The sequence below is a fragment of the Phacochoerus africanus genome, chromosome 4 (assembly GCF_016906955.1).
Source record: "Phacochoerus africanus isolate WHEZ1 chromosome 4, ROS_Pafr_v1, whole genome shotgun sequence".
Lineage (NCBI taxonomy): Eukaryota > Metazoa > Chordata > Mammalia > Artiodactyla > Suidae > Phacochoerus > Phacochoerus africanus.
The window spans coordinates 77,704,198-77,718,729 of NC_062547.1; the positions used below are offsets into that span (position 1 = coordinate 77,704,198).

A 14,532-nucleotide genomic window follows, 5' to 3' on the forward strand; every position below is an offset into this window, starting at 1 on the left:
GGGCGGGGCGAGCACCGCGGGACCCCGCCAGAGCCTCCCAATGGCTAGAAGGCCGCTCGAGGGGTGGGGCCAAACAGAATTGCAGGCGACCATTGGAGAAGGCGACCATACATCAGAGCTTGAGGCGGAAACGGCCCGTGTAGTCGGGGGAGGGGAGACAAGATGAGACCACGTGACGGCGCCTGTGCCTGTGGGCGAGCTGCCCTCCTGCGTGGGGCTTTCCGGGAGAAGCCATCTTGAGAGTGGGTACGTGGCGGGTCAGGCGGCGGGAAGCGTGCTTCTCCCAGGCTGCCGCCATCTTGCAAACGGGCATAGTCTACCTCCGCCTAGGGCGCGAGGGTAAAGGGAGGTGCGTCGCCATCTTGAGGTTGGGCAGAAAAACTATAGGGCTCCATCTTGCTTGTGGGCACCTGCCCGTTGTCTGATTCCAACTCAGACGGCCCTCTTGGGTTAGCGCGCCGGGATCTGGCGGCCTAACGCGTCCCAGATGTGGGTGGGCTCTTTCCACCGCTGGCCACCAAGCATGCTTCGCGATGTGGTCAGGGGTCGTCCCGACTGTCCTTTGTTCACCCCAGAGCAACGAAGCCCGACCAGGGTCCCCTCCCCTGACTGCGGGAATGGAGAAACCGAGGCCCGGGGCGCACGGTAACTCCGCCCGTCCTGTACTGTGGGAAACCGAGGCCCGGGATCCACCATCGTCGGGCGTTGAGGATGGACTGGGTCTCCATCTCATCGGCAGAACACCCCGAACTTATCCCGGGGAGTGGTGAATTAAGAGTTGAGCAGGGCTGGGCGGTAGGGATGCCCTCGGGAGGAGTGGCAGAAACCAGGGCCCGCTGAATGGGGTGAGTGGGGGAGGGGCAGACCAAGTCGAAGAGGCCAGAACCAGGGAGGCCCGTGGCGGTGGTGATGGTCCGCTTTCCCAGGCTTTTGGAAGCCTCGCAGACCTTCAGTAAATAGAGGAAAATGTCGTAAATATTGTTTGTTATACACCTCGTGCTGAAAACTGGATTTTTAATTTTTTTGGCCGTAGCTGTGTTTCGTGGATGTTCCTGGGCCAGGGATAGAACCTCTGTCACCCAGGTCTCAGCAGTCAGTAACAACCCGGGATCCTTAAATTGCTGCGCCACAACAGAACTCTGAAAAGGGAATTTTTTTAATTTTTAGAGAGGGAGAAGAAATGATGTTTCTTATTTCCCTAAAGGGAGATCAGGCTTTTGCTCCTGCCTCTCAGGTCGGTTTTAGCTTGGGCGGAGTCATAGCAACAGCACCCCTTTCAGGGCCATGCGCAGGCCTGGACTGGGCCCAGGAGCCTTGGGGTAGGCCACTCCCGAGCCAGCGGACTTTCAGGGATTAGAGGTGGCTGCTGATTTCCACAGAGGCCTCCCACCCAGTGGTCCTTGGTTCTCTCTTTGGCCTAAGGCTATCTGAAGTCCAAGACCGGCTAATCGGGAATGTCCTGGTGGATTTAGGAGAATCCCCAACACATTCCTGGGGATTTGCTGCCTCCAGGACTGTGTTGGCCCTAGGCTCTAGGTACCACCAGACTCAGCTGCTCATTTGTTGCCTCGATGACTAGTGCCAGCAACGGTCCCCTTGACAGCAGGCAGGGCTGATGGAGACATGGGAGTACTCCTGCCCAGCCGCATTGGTGGACCCTCCACCAGGTTCCTACCACAGCTCTAAACGGTATTAAAACCCTCCCAGGGCTGCTGTCTTGCCCAGAACTCGACCCTGTGGCCGGGTAGACCCCAGACCCCACATATCCAAACGCCCTTCTAGTTTCTGACCTCATTTACCCAGGCCTCCTTTGCAAGGCTATTCCCTTCCAGAAGGTTCTTGCCTGAACCTGCAGGACTCCCTCATTTGTTCCCTGTGCTAGGGCATTGGCATGAAGTCCCCCACATGAAAACGCCTCCCGGGACATCTCCCTTAAAATGTCTGAGGAGTTCTTTCCTGCTTCTCACTGGAGCTCCTTGCTATAACAGGAAGTCAGGTCAGTGTCACTAGAAAACACTGGGACACGGAAAATGAGGGGTTAGAGGCGGTCCCTGCCCGGATCAGAATCCACCACTGTTACCACACAAGTGCTACAAACCAGGTGGTGCAAAGCAACACAGAATTATTCCTGCTCAGTTCTGGAGGACAAAACCGAGTCACCGACAAGACCATGCTCCCTCCAGAGGCTCCAGGGAAGGTCCTACCTGCCTCTTCCAGTTCTAGGGTTTCCAGGTGTCCTTGGCTTGTGGTCTCATCCCTCCAGTCCCCGCCTCCTGTCACATGGTCCTCATCTCCCTATTTTTCAGTCCCTCCCTGTGTCTTTAAAAAGGACCTTTGTCATTGGATTTAGAGGCCCCCAGGCTCATCTCATCTCAAGGTCCTTAATCACATCTGCAACCACCCTTCCCCCAGGTAAAGGGTTCCCCCAGAACCCAGGGCTCTCAGGTTCATTTTGGGGACACACCATTTGGGGAGACACCCATCCATCTTAAGACCCCACCTGAAACCTGGGCCAGTCACTAAAGCTGCTGGGGGTGGGGTGTCCAGGGAGCCCCCTGGCCACAAGTATCAGTTGGATCAATGCCCAGTTTATTGGAGCAGGCAGCCCCCTGCCTGCTCCTTGCTTGGTCCCCCCTCTGGTCCTAGCCTCGCCAGCCAGCTGCCTCCCTCATCAATGATTCAGGGTGAACGTGGGTGTCTGATCACCTTGCAATTGTTGGAGAATTTTGAAAATGATACTCTCTGTGGCAGGAGAGAGTGGGAGGGGGTGGGAACAAGATGGGACAGCAGGCCAGCATCCCAGGCACTGGGGGGTGGGGAGGGTGCGGCTGGGTCTTATTTCTCTCTTCAGATCTAACTGGGGTGCCTCAGTTTACCCCTCTGTCAAAATAAGGGGCTGGGCCAGGGTCCCCTTCCTCCCCAAGGGCTTTCCCTAGGGTTTCAAATGGAAATGGATTAATAGTTGGGAAGCTTTGTTCCTGTGTTTGTTTCTTCATTCCCTTGATTATAATAGGACAGGGGCTCCACATCTCCTCCCATCAAAGGCCCCCCAGCTTCTCTGACGCATTTTCCAGATTTCTGTTGGACTGAGCTGGGGGTGGGAGGCTCAGAGAGGTCACCCCATCCCCACCCCAGCCTCCGGAACTCAGAAGGGAAATGGTGTTGCTCTGGCCAGAGGATATTCACATCAGAACCCTTCTCTGGCCCCTGACAGGGTCCATCAGGGAACAGCTGACTCCCCAGCCCCAAGGTCCCCTGCTTGTCCCCCCCACCTCAACTGGGGGAGGAGGGGGTCCCAGGCTTCTTCCTCCACCACACCTACCAGCCCTGCCCAACCTCCAGCCCCCCGCCCCAGACAGACAGACTCCTGTTCCTGCAAGGTGGGGAGGGTCCCCAAGGCCCTTCCCTGAATTGTCATGATCGAGGATCTTCCCACCCTGATCCTGCATTCCAGTCTCAACCCCTCCCTCCCCTCCCTGAGTCCCAGGCCCTCAGGCCAATGTGCAAACCTTATCTGCCCAAACCAGCAGGCCAGCCTCTCTCCTAAGGACCACTGTGTCCCCAGGCCCTACCCCCAGCTGGAGCAGTCTCTCCACCCTGAGTGCCACCCCATCTCCCCCCTGGGAGCTGGGCCTGTGGCGGGGGGCGGGGGGGGGGGGCACCTCCCTACAGGCTTACCTCTTAATCCTCTGATCAGGAAGCACTTTGTCTCTTTTTCTCAAGCACAGAGGCCTGGCGAGCAGCCTGAGCCTTTCGGCCTGCAAGAGGCCCCCTTGTGCTTTACCCAACCTGCTCCAGCTTTGCCGAGCTCTAAGGATGGAGGGCTGCTCTGGCCGGTCCTCAAAGGATCAATGCAGAGTTACCACTGACCCTGCAATGCTACTTCCATTTTTCCCAGGAGAAATGGAAACACAGCCCACACAAAACCTGCACACGCGTGTTCACAGCAGCACAAGCCACAACACCCCAAAGTGGAAACAACTCAGATGACTCAACAGATGAACAAATAAACAAATGTGGCCCTTCCACACAGGAGAGCATCACTCAGCCTGATAAGGAGAGAAGCCCGACACTCGCTACCATGCGGACGGACCTGGAGACCACGACGCTCAGTGAGAGAAGCAGACAGAAGGACACACAGGGTGGGATGCCATGGATGGGAAACATCCAGAACAGGCGCATCCACAGACACAGAGCGCGGGTTTCTGGTTGTCAGGGGCTCGGGAGGGAATGTTAACAGCTGGCATTTCTTTCCCGGTGATGGTGGTTGCACAGCTCTGAATATATTGAAAACCACTGTGTCGTGCATCGTAAATGTATGGTTATGTGAATTAGAGCTGATAAAGCCATTTTTGAGAAATCATTAGGATGAAGACTGGAAGTGCCAGCACTTCTAAGGATGGGGCAGGCAAAACTATAAACACTGCTTGGGGAGAGGGAAAAGGTGCAGCAGCTTTGAAAACAGTTGGGCAGTTTCTTAACACACTGCCAGCATACCTCCCTTCAGGCCAGGCACTCAGCTCCTTTGTGTTTACCAAGAAACAAGCAGAAGTTGTCAACAACAGCCTGCACTTTTGTCCATAGAATCTCCATAGCAGCCTTTTAAAAAGAATGAAATGGGAGTTCCTCAGTGGCCAACAGTCAGGGATCTGGCATTGTCACTGCTGTGGCACAGGTTGGATCCCTGACCCAGGAACTTCCACATCAGGTGAACATCAGGAATAACAGATGTGATCACCGCCCAAAAGATAGGAACACACTGTGTGCAGTTGGCTGATGGAATACAACATAGCAGTGAAGAAGCAGAGACTGGTCAGGTACATCTTTGTTCCAAGTACACAAATGCAGTTCAAGATCAGGCAAAATTCACCAACGGTGCCAGAAATTCAGGACAGGGTACTCTTGGGGGTCAGTGGCTGAGGAGGTCAGGTGAGCTCAGTCAGGGGACCTGGGGACATTAGCAGGTAGGCTTGGCAGGAGGACCCGGGAACAATCTCTTGACCTGGGAACACATCAGAGCTCAGTTTGCATAACACGGTGTGATTGGGGTGCTTTGCTCTGTGTAGGTTGCAGCTCAGTAAAAGTTCTACTTAGAGGAGTTCTTGTTGTGCCTCAGCGGTTAATGAACCCAACTAGCATCCATGAGGACACGGGTTCAATCCCTGGCATTGCTCAGTGGGTTGAGGATCCAGTGTAGTCATGAGCTGTGGTGTAGGTTGCAGACGAAGCTCGGATTGTGTGTTCCTATGGCTGTGGCGTAGGCCAGCAGCTACAGCTCCGACATGACCCCTAGCCTGGGAACCTCCATATACCATGGTGTGGCCCTAAAGAGACAAAAAGACAACAAAAAAAAATTTCTACTTAGAAAATACTGTTGGAGTTCCCTTGTGGCACAGCACGTTAAGCCACTGCAGTGGCTTGGGTTTGATCTGGTCTGGGAATTTCTTCATGCCTTGAGCATGGCAAAAAAAAGTTTTAAATATAAATTTACGTTAATTGCAAGAAAACAAAACGAAACGTTCATATGACTGTCACACAGAACTCAAGCATTCCGCACACCGAGATTTTCTCAGCAGCCAGCACACACCATGGTCACAGGAAGCTCCAATGAATGGGACTGCTGTGTTTGTGCATTGCTTTTGGCTCTATCTCTTTGCAGGACCAGAGAGATCCCACCCCCTTCCCAAATCCTTGTAGCCTCTCAAAGCCCCACATGTGTGGGCAGCCGTGGTCCAAGTTGGGCACAGAGCGGAGATCTGGCCACACTGTGGATCATTTCACCACTGCTGGACATGCGTGTCCAGAGAGGTGGGGGAGGATGGAGCAGAGCCCTGCAGGGACCGGAGAGGGGATCAGGGATGGCTTCCTGGGGGAGAGGTGTGTCTGATATGGTCCCAAAGGGGTGAGTGGAGCAAACAGCATTGAGGGAAGTAGAGGGTCTTAGAGGCATGGTGGGGGCTGGCTGGGTGGCATAGGGTTCCAGGATGGGCGGCCAGGCAGTGCACCTGTAGTGGAGGGGGTGTCCCAACACGTTGCAGGGCCCTGGAGCCGCCCTGATGTGGAACAGGCAGTGGTGATGCTGCCACACCCTCAGGACAGGGCCATGGCATCCGTGGGGCAAGTGGAGAACATGCCAGGCACAGGCAGACTCAGGAGAGAGTGTGCTCCTGGGTGGGGGGCAACGCCAGCAGCGCTGAGTCTGGGCGTCTTGTTCGTTTCTGCTCTGTATGCTGCCGGATCTGAAACTCATAGGCAGCAAAGAAAAGCTGTTCTTTTAACATTTTTAGTGAGATGGAATTCATACACCATGCAATTTTTTTTTGGCTGCACCCATGGCCTGTGGAAGTTCCCAGGCCAGGAATTGAACTGGCACCACAGCAGTGACAACACTGGATCCTTAACATGCTGTGCCACCAGGTAGCTACTACAATTCACCAGATACACTGCACAATTCAGAGTTTCATTTTAGTACATTCACAAGGTGTGCTCCCATTACCAAAAGCAACTGTGGGACATCCCACCACCCCAAAGGGAAGCCCATTCCCCATCAGCAGTCATCCCCAACCACTCCCCAACCTCTGATGACCACAAACCTACTGTCTGTGGATGTGCCTGTTCTGGACGTTTCCCATCCATGGCATCTCACACAGTGTGTCCTTCTGTATCTGTTTCTCTCTCACTGAGCATCGTGGTCTCCAGGTCTGTCCACGTGGTACTGAGTGTCAGTGCTTCTCTCTCTTTTTTTTTTTCCTTTTTATGGCTGCACTTGTGCCATATGAAGTTCCCAGAGTAGGGGTTGAATTGGAGCCACAACTACCAGCCTACGCCACAGCAACAGCAACGCAGGATCCGAGCCACATCTGTAGCTTGCAGCAACACCAGATCCTTTAACCCACTGAGCAAGGCTAGGGATTGAACCTGCATCCTCATGGATACTAGATGGGTTCTTAAACTGCTGAGCCACAGTGGGAACTCTATTTCTCTCCTGTCCACAGTGGTATGATATTCCAGTGTGTGGATGGATGACATTTGATTCATCCTTCATATGTTGATGGACATGACTTTTCAGCTGTTGTGAACATGTGTATACAGGCTTCTGTGTGGTCATACATTTTCATTTCTCATGGATAAATCTGTGTAGTTTCCACGGGCTCCAGTCATGAATGACACAAATGTGGGTGGGTGGAGCAGTGGCTGAAACAACAGAAATTTATTCCTCTGCAGTTCTGGAGGCCAGAAATCCAAGGTCAAGGAGTCGGCAGGGCTGGTCTCATCCTTGGTCTGTAAGTAGCCATCTTCTCCCTGTGTCTTCCTCCCCTGGCTGTCCCTGATCTCGGGTTTTTCTAAGGACACCAGGCATATTGAATTAGGACCCATCCTGATGACTTTCACTTGCTCACCTCTGAAAAGACTGTTTCCTGTGATCTCATTCACAGGCCCTGGAGGTTAGGACTGCAGGATATCTAACGGGGGGGGGTGTACGTGTGACACAGTGCTCCCACACCAGCCCCCAGGAGTTGGGGTGCTGGGTTGAGGGGTGACTCTGAGCTTTACCTTTGGGGGAAATGCGAGACCTTGTCCTCAATGGCCCCGGCCTGTAGTCCAGAGCTCCAACGTCTCCACATTACCGTCCTATTTTTTTTTTTTTTTTGGCTTTTTGCCTTTTCTAGGGCCGCTGCCTCGGCATGTGGAGGTTCCCAGGCTAGGGGTCGAATCGAAGCTGTAGTCACCGGCCTACGCCACAGCCACAGCAACACAGGATCCAAGCCATGTCTGCGACCTACACCACAGCTCACGGCAACGCCAGATCCCTAACCCACTGAGTGAGGCCAGGGATCGAACCTGCAACCTCATGGTTCCTAGTTGGATTCTTTAACCACTGCGCCACGACGGGAAGTCTGCATCCTGTCTGTTGTTGAATTTCCTCAGTTTTCCCCTGATGTTCTCTCTCTGCCCTAGGACCCCCATAACGTCCAGAGTCCACCCTGCTCCACCCCCGGGTGTAACGGTCTTGCCATCTCTCCACAGGAGCCTGGGCTGGGCATCTTCAGGCTGCATGTATCAGGGTTTTCTCAGGATCACACTGGGGTGATGGGTCACAGGGGTGGGTGGGGATCTCAGGGGAAGTGCCCTTTCGACCTGTCACACCAGGGTTCCCTGCTGCTGCTCTTGACCTGCCCTCCCAGCGCTTCACTGAGAGGTTGCTTCTTTTCCACAAGGAGGTGGGTGTGTGTGGCAGCAGCACTCAGAGACCTGGCCCGAGTGTGGAGGAGGGACTTGCAAAGACATGTCAGGGGTTGAATTGTGGCCCCCAAAGATGTCCACATCCTGACTGGTGGCACCCGTGAATGCACCTTTATTTGGAAACAGGGTCTTTGTGGATCACCTGCTAAGATGAGTCACCCTGGAGTCGGGCAGCCCTAGTACGGTGGCTAGTGTCCTTCTCAGAGGAGACACAGAGTCACAGGGAGAGGCCAGAGACGCAAAGGCAGAGATGGGGCAATATGGCCACCAGAGTGGCCAGCTACCCCAGGAAGACCTCACTCAGAGGCCACAGGAGCCGGCCTGCCAGCACCTGGACCTCTGCCTTCCAGCCCCCAAACTGTGAGAGAGGAAATGCGTGTGGCCTTGCATCGCCCCACCCAGAGTTCTGGGTGACATCGGCCACAGGAAGCTCATTCTGCCTCTGGGAACTGGGAGGCTGGGTAGAGCTTCCAGGGCTTGCAAAATTCATGAAAGGGATAGTGTCTCCATACCAGAGGGAACGTGAGCTGGGCTGTAAGCAATCCTGAGGCCATCTGCTCACCCGCCACCCACCTGGCCAAGGGGTCACAGGGCTGTGGGCACCAGCCAGGTTAGGGTTGCCAGAGAGCAGGCACAGAGGGGACTGCAGACCCACCTCAACTACCGAGGAGTAGAGACCCCAGTCCCCCCACCTGGCGACCCCCCCAACCTGGGGCTGTCCCATCCAGACAATCGCTTGTCAACTGGGCAGGGATAAGGCTGGCTCTCAAGGCCAAACCAGCATAATAGAGCAGCTGTTCTTACCTGGGGCAACTCTGCTACAGGGGACGCTGGGGATGTCTGTGGTGGCTGCTTTTGTCACAGTGGGGGGCCTCCTGGCATCTAATGGGAGGGCCAGGGAGGCTACCCCACCCCTGCAGAGCCCAGCAGGGCTGCACAGAGGGTGCTCAGAGCTGAGGATACTGGCTCCGACCTGCTAATGCTTTTGTATATTTTCCAGGGCCAAGGGGACCTTAAGGCGGACAGTCCCCAGGAGAATGACCCAGCGGATATCACTCAGTTAAACTAAAGATTCCTGCTCTCCAGAGGTCAGGGCTCCCACTGGCAGTGTGGGGTATCCTGGTAGAAAGCTAATTCTGGAAGGATCCAGGAGGGGTAGGATAGTCTCCCCTAGACGGGCAGAGAGACTCAAGGTTGGAGGAAGGGCAGCCCTCAGGTTCCATGGCAGGTAACACATGAGACCCGCAGACCACAGGTGACGTCACCAGCATCAATAGTTTATAGCGGGAAGCAGACACTTGATCCTGCATTGCAGGCAGCTGGCTCAGGTGGCCTCCAGGCCACCCGCCAGCGGGGGAGGGTGGGGGGGCTCCTGATGACCCACCCTGAGGACATCACAGGCCCTGTATCACCCTCTCAGTCTGAACACACCAGTGGGCGTTGTCACCATGTTTCACAGAAGTCGCCCCCCTTCCTGGGGTGGAGACACCATGTCCCTGACTTGTTCTCACTGTGATGGGCTAAGAGGGTGCTGCTTGGGTGCCCTCCCAAAGGGGTTTGGACAGAGGCACCTGCCAGGGGAAGGAAAGGGCCGAGACAACAGGCTCCAAATTCCTGTGCATTTCTACCCAGACGTTTCTGCAAAGATGGACCACCAACCAACAGGCACGTAAAGAGCCACTCAGCATCATGGAGGAGACGCAAGTCAGGCCACTGTGTTGGGACCTTCACCCACAAGGATGGCGCTGTCCACACAAAGTTGTCACCTCCCACCCAAGCATAACCACTGTCCATATGGTTGTCACCTCCCACCCACTAGGATAGCCACTGTGCACACAGTGATCACAAGTGTAGACGAGGGTGTGGGAGACTGGAAACCTTGTCCACGGCTAGTGGGAGATGAAACAGTGTAGCCACCATGGAAGACATTGGTTGATCCTCCAAAGAGTAAAGAGAGCTATTGTGTGATCAGTAATTACATTCTAGGAATTCCACTTCAAGAAAATGAAAACATGTCCACATAAATATTTGTACACAAGTGCCCAACAGTGGATGATGGATAAACAGTGTGGTCCCTCCACATACGGAGCATCACTCAGCCTGAAAAGGAGAGAAGCCCCGACACTCACTACCACATGGATGGACCTGGAGACCACGATGCTCAGTGAGAGAGGCAGACACAGAAGGACACACACATAGTATGGGATTCCATGGATGGAAAACATCCAGAACAGATGCACATCCACAGACAGAGAGTGGATTCCTGGTTGTCAGGGGCTGGGGAAGGGTGTGGGGGTGACTGCTGATGGGGACGGGGTTTTTCTTTGTTCCTGAACCTTTTGTACATTTTTTTTAATTGACTTTAAAATGTATGTAAAAGACTCATTCTATGCAGACAACCAAATAGAAGAAAACTAAAAATCATTTGTGAAGTTCCCATTGTGGCTCAGTGGTTGACGAATCCGACTAGGAACCGTGAGGTTGCAGGTTCAATCCCTGGCCTCGCTCAGTGGGTTAGGGATCCGGCGTTACTGGGAGCTGTGGTGTAGGTTGCAGATGCAGCTTGGATCCCGCGTTGCTATGGCTGTGGCATAGGCCAGCGGCTACAGCTTCGATTCGACCCCTAGCCTGGGAACCTTCATAGGCTGCAGATGCGGCCCTAGGGAAAAAAAAAAAATCATTTGTAACACCCAGCCTTCGAAGTCAGCAATAACTACATTTAACATCATAGGTCTTCCCTTGAGAGTGCTCCCTAGATCTGTTTCTGTTGTATGAGACATGTGTAAACACAGATAGGGACATGTGACCATGTAGCTCTACGTTGTGTTATATATAATATATAAACACCATATCCATATTTATATATACACCTGTCTATTTATAATCAGGATCATGCTAGTATCTTTTAAACCTTGCCTAAAATTACAAAGTGTCATTGTAACAAACTCACACACCCCTAGAAGAATATAAAATAAACTTTCAAAGCTCTTCTCTCCTGCTCCTGGCAGATTCCTGTTGCACCAAGGTCACAGTATTTGCCTTCAGGCATTTTCCACATCCGAGAATCTGTGAGGAGCATACAGTGGTTTTTGTATTTCATAAAGTGGCACCTTGCTTCCAGCTGTTACACAGCTGCCCTCCCGCAGTTTTCAAATGATCCTTTTGTATCCATTTATCCTTGATACAATTTTTTTTTTTTTTGGCTGCCCTGCAGCGTTTGGGGGCTCCCAGGCCAGGGATCAGATACCAGCTGCAGCAGAGAACTAAGCCACAGCTGTGGTAACACAGGATCCCTAACCCACTGGGCCAGGTGGGGGATGGAACCCACCTCCCAATGCTCCCAAGATGCTGCCTATCCCATTGCATTACAATGGGAGTTCCTCTCCTTGATACATTTAAAAAACAGCTCCAGGTCTCTCAAATGCAGACAAACATTAAAAATAGTAATAATAATAATAAAGGTTTGAGGAGTTCTAGAGAGATTGGTGGCTTCAACACTAGGACGTAGGTTCCATCCCCAGGCCAGCACAGTAGGTTAAGGATCCAGCATTGCTGTAGCTGTGGTGTAGGCTGTAACTACCTAAGGCCTGGATCTGACCCCTGGCCTGGGAACTCCACATGCCATGGGCCAAAAATAGAAAACAACAACAACAAAAAAAAAACACCATTGAACAGGTTTTGAAATTATTATTTTATTTTTTGTCTTTTTTTTTTTTTTTTTTTTTTTTTTGCTATTTCTTGGGCCACTCCCGCGGCATATGGAGGTTCCCAGGCTAGGGGTTGAATCAGAGCTGCAGCCACCGGCCTACGCCAGAGCCACAACAACGCAGGATCCGAGCCGCGTCTGCAACCTACACCACAGCTCACGGTAACGCCGGATCGTTAACCCACTGAGCAAGGGCAGGGACCGAACCCGCAACCTCATGGTTCCTAGTCGGATTCGTTAACCACTGCGCCACGACGGGAACTCCTGAAATTATTATTTTATAGCTTTATCCTGTTAACCACAGAGAGATAGGTTTCTTTGGGGATTTTTTTGTTTTTTTATTTTTTGGGGTTTTTTTTTCTTTTTCTTTTTCTTTTTTTTTTTTTGTGCCACACCCTCGGCATATGGAAGTTCCCAGGCTAAGAGTTGAAGTGGAGCTACAGCTGCCAGCCTACACCACAGCCACAGCAATGCGGGATCCGAGCCAGAGTCTGCAACCTACACCACAGCTCATGGCAACACCAGACCTTAACCTACTGAGCAAGGCCAGGGATCGAACCTGCATCCTTGTGGTTCCTAGTAGGGTTCATTAACCACTGAGCCACAAAAGGAACTCCCAGGTTTCCTTGTTTAGATGAGCTGTTTTTATTTCACTCATTTTATACCCTAAGACTTTCCAGATGATAGTAACATTTCTTTTGAAACATCTTTTTTGTTTGTTTTTGTTTTGTTTTTTTGGCCATTCCCATAGCATGTGGAAGTTCCTGGGCCAGTGATAGAAAATGAACCACAGTAGTGACACCAGACCCTTAACCCACTGAGCCACCAGGGAACTCCCCGTAATATCATTTTTGTTATTTTAATGGTGGTAAAATAGACATCACATAAAATGCACACTCTTTTTTTCTTTTTCTTTCTTTCTTTCTTTTTTTTTTTTGCTTTTTAGGGCTGCGCCCGCAGCATATGGAAATTCCCAGGCTAGGGGTCGAATCAGAGCTGTAGCTGCTGGCCTATACACTACAGCCATAGCAATGCAGGATCCAAGCCACATCTGCAACCTACACCACTGCTCACGGCAACGCCAGATCCTTAACCCACTAAACGAGGCCAGGGATCGAACCCTCAACCACATGGTTTCTAGTTGGATTCGTTTCCACTGCGCCACGACAGGAACTCCTAAATGCTCTTAATCACTTTTAAGTGCCCAGCTCAATGGTGTCAAGCATTGTTCTACAGCCAACCCTGCTGTCTATCCACAGGACTTTCCATAAACATCATCTTTAAATAGAGCTGGATCACACTTGCACAAGTGGAAGCCCCTGGCCGAGCCCCTCAAGTGAGCAACTGACCTGGTCTCCTTGAACTCATCTGGGACCTGCTGGGAGCTGGGAGCACACCAGCTCTCTGGAGCCCAGTCCCAGCATTTGACCACTGGGAGGCCCACCCCAGTCCCTCTGAACTGGCACAAGCCACCACTTCCTGCAGGTCCTCACACCAGGACCCTCCAGCCAGCCCATTGCCATGGGCCTTCCTATCAGAACAGCAGAGCTGGACGAACAACCAGAAAAACCCAGAAAGCCTGGAGAGATCGACTTTCCTTCTCCACAACTTTTTTTTTTTTTTAAAGAAACCACATTTTGCACCCCCACTCTTAGCTTCTCTGTGGAGCCAATAGGGTTTAAATTCCTGGGCATTTCCTGGAGGAACATTCTAGAATCCGTTGGGCAGAGGAAAGCCCCACCAACATCCATCACCCCTGTTTTCTTGGCAACTTCCTTTTCTGCTGAAGATAAAACAGGTCCCAATAATAAAAAACAAACGTACCGAGAGGCTTGTATTTATCTCCAAAGCACGGCCTCTGGGCTCCGGAATGTTCTTGTGTCATTTCCAGATATTGTATAGGGTTCCGGCAGAGTGGTAGGGACACAGCCGGGACAGACCAGGCCAAAGCTTTAGAAATACAGCTTTTAAATTCTTGTCTTCCTTTGACAGCCCACAAAGTTCATAGTTATTTCTCCCTGAAATCTTCCATGCCTAGACCTTCAAGAATTCAAACCACCAGGGCTCTCTGCCCAGGTCCCCTTACAGGGAGGCCAGTGGTACTGAGATCCTGACCCCAGTCAAGGAAGGAAAATTCCTTTGGGTTCCAGACTGTCTGATACTTTCTCCCTTTTCACTTCCGCAGGGAATGAGGTATTAAATCCAAGAATGAGAGAAAAACAGAGGGAGGGTTTGGGGCAGTTGTAATTGCTTTTCCAAGTCTGTTAATAATTGTCTTTGTTCGCTCCTGGAGCGCAGAGGCTGGGGGAGCCCCGGTGGGCCCCAGGGTGGCCTCTGTCCATGGGCCGTCAGGCCAGGGCCCCATCCCCCCACCCAGGAGGGGGCTGGCCGCATTCCTAACATTCCTCCTCTGTTTCCCACATTGTTTGTTTGTTTGTTTTAAATTAGATGCCCCCCAAAAATTTTAATTAAAAAAATTAGAGGCCACCAGGAATTTCTTTCTCCTCCTGGATTCTGCTGGAACTTTTTTTTTGCCTTTTTTTTTTTTTTTTTAGGGCCGCACCTGCAGCATATGGAGGTTC

At 52.3% G+C, this 14,532-nt stretch overlaps 2 long non-coding RNA genes across 2 annotated transcripts; both read left to right on the forward strand.

The window, feature by feature from the left end:
• The first annotated feature begins 96 nt into the window (after positions 1-96).
• Positions 97-4,299, forward strand: LOC125125983 (uncharacterized). Its single transcript, XR_007134491.1, has 3 exons — positions 97-645; positions 1,883-1,996; positions 4,034-4,299. It is a non-coding gene; the product is annotated as an uncharacterized LOC125125983 (long non-coding RNA).
• Positions 4,300-7,857: 3,558 nt separating this feature from the next.
• LOC125124305 (uncharacterized) lies at positions 7,858-10,668 on the forward strand. Its single transcript, XR_007134258.1, has 2 exons — positions 7,858-9,332; positions 9,877-10,668. It is a non-coding gene; the product is annotated as an uncharacterized LOC125124305 (long non-coding RNA).
• The last annotated feature ends 3,864 nt before the right edge of the window (positions 10,669-14,532 follow it).